The sequence below is a fragment of the Bos grunniens genome, chromosome 5, assembly GCF_055505025.1.
Source record: "Bos grunniens cultivar Pamir isolate PY7600 chromosome 5, Bosgru_T2T1.0, whole genome shotgun sequence".
Taxonomy (NCBI): Eukaryota; Metazoa; Chordata; class Mammalia; order Artiodactyla; family Bovidae; genus Bos; species Bos grunniens.
The window spans coordinates 26,886,810-26,889,099 of record NC_141169.1 but is presented as its reverse complement, the minus strand read 5'-3'; positions in this window follow the sequence as shown (position 1 = coordinate 26,889,099).

The window sequence follows — 2,290 nt, the reverse complement described above, 5'->3', positions numbered from 1 at the left end:
AATTATGCACTCTGTAATCAACCAAGTCCCATTAAGAAATAATGAGGCCAGTAATGCAGTGGGTGCTATTGATGGGGGATTAGTGAAACTCATGTGGTTTCCTACAACTCCCCTACTCTCTGAGGAAGTGGGGTGAGAAACTGTTGACTCGGCACCCTGAGCATTAAGCCCTGTGCTCCCTGCAACACTCCCTAATTAAACTCCATGCTAAAGTTGGATGTGTTGGATGGACATGGATCCCCAGGTGTGTGAGAGCTCTCAGGATCACCTCACAGTCATCTCTGCATTCCCAGAGCTTTCAAGCATCAGTGCCCAGTAAATGGCCCATGGGCACTGGGAGAGGGTGGGCTGGTAGCCCACATCGAGCATAGACCTGAAGATTCTTACTCAACTTCCTTACACAGACTGTGGATCCATTAGCATTTGTGTAAATATCGTTGACTGATGGGGATCTTGGTCCTAAGAACTAGAGTCTGTTTTCATACTCCTCTCATGTTGAATACTGCTTGTATTGTAATTACTTATATACAATGGCATAAGTTATTGGAGGACAATGACCATTGTATACAGCTTTATATTGTATATAACTTTATATAGCTTTGTATGTGGCATGTTTCCTAGCTGCAGTAAAACTCTCAGGCTTATTTCACAGCAGCAAGGATTGAGGCTAGACATAGGGAAAACTGCTATGTTGGAAAGTCAAAGGAGCGATCCCCCAAATATTCCTTTTTACTAATTTCACTGAGTCTAGTGAAACAACAAAAGCTGTATTGAGGAATAACCAATCTAGAGGCTCATGAAGTGCTTTATGTAATCTTCTGCAAGGGAGTTTGCTCTATACTAAGATATTGGTCTTCTACTTTCCCAAAGTGAATTCCACTGAGTCTAAAGAGCCTTCCCAGGTGGTGCTAATGGTAGAGAATCCATCTGCCAATGCAGGAGATGCAAGGGACGTGGGTTCGATCCCCAGGTCAGGAAGATCCCCTGGAGGAGGCGTGGCAATCCACTCCAGCATTCATGCCTAGAAAATTCCATGGACAGAGGAACCTGGGGGGCTACAGTCCCTGGGGCTGCAAAGAGTCGCACACGACTGAGCGACTGAGCAGAAAGAGCCTTCTACGGTAAAGCAGAATGATCCCTCAAATCACCTTTCAGCCCAAGGTTCCTAGATGTGCACTCTTAGCATCTCTTGAGCTTGCAGTGTTTTGCATTTGCTTTTTTCCCTTTGGCCCATGGATTTGAGCTGGGCGAGCCAATCGGGCAAGGATAAAAGTTCATGAAGTCATTCCACTAGTTTCACAGCCTCTGAGTGTACATCCCCCTCTTAAGCAAAGAAGGAGTTTCAGCTTCTTTCTAGGTAGAAAGTTCTTCTGCAGAAGGAGGCAGTATGAGGTGATAATTAAAGGCACGAGTTTTGAGTCACATAGGTCAGTGTTTCAACCCACTCTCCTGCTTTGTAGGGCAAGTTACCTAGTCTCATCTCTGAAATGATGGTAACAATTCCCACGACAAAGGTTTGTGAGTATTATTAAAGTACCTGCCAGCACTGTGGCTGGCTGACAGTGAATGCTCAGAAATGGTTGTTAAGAAGAATAGAAGGAAATCTCTATTTCTCCCTTTTCCAAAATGTGCTGTGTAATTTTCCTAGATTTGTGTGAGCTGTTTGATAGCTCTCGTGTCTTTGTGTTTCGTTTCTCCACTAAACTGTAAGATCCTCTGGGCAGGGCCAGGTATTCTTTAATATTATTTTGCATTCTTTGATATTATTGAATAATTGATACCTGGCCTAAAACCACAGGAGATTTTAGGCCAGGTATCAAAAAATTATGATTGGCCCTTCTGCCATTTCAAGTTCATGAAATGTATTATTTTGATTTATGTCAGAGAAGCTTGCTCGGTATTAAGATATAATTCATCCATATTCCTTAAATGTATCCAATGGAGTCCAAAAAGCCTTCTATGTAGTTTGAAGAAAAAAGGAGATCAGGAACATAGGTGCACGGAGCATGTGGTAAAGAAGAAGAGAAAAAACCCACAGAGCAGAGTGGGGCTGGCAGAGAAAATTGGGCCTGCTTGACTTGGCTGAACCCACACTGAAGAGAACCTTCTCTTCTAGGACTGTAGCCATGTACTTTGCAAGTCTGAAAAGACAGCCTCCTGGCGTGAAACCACAGTCGCAGGGTGATCCTGGAGCTAGGTGTCACCTCCATAACGTCCTTCTCTTCCCCAAACTAGAGTTCCCTTTCTTCTCATTTCTTCTTCCAATGAGAATATAATTTTGGCAAGAGTT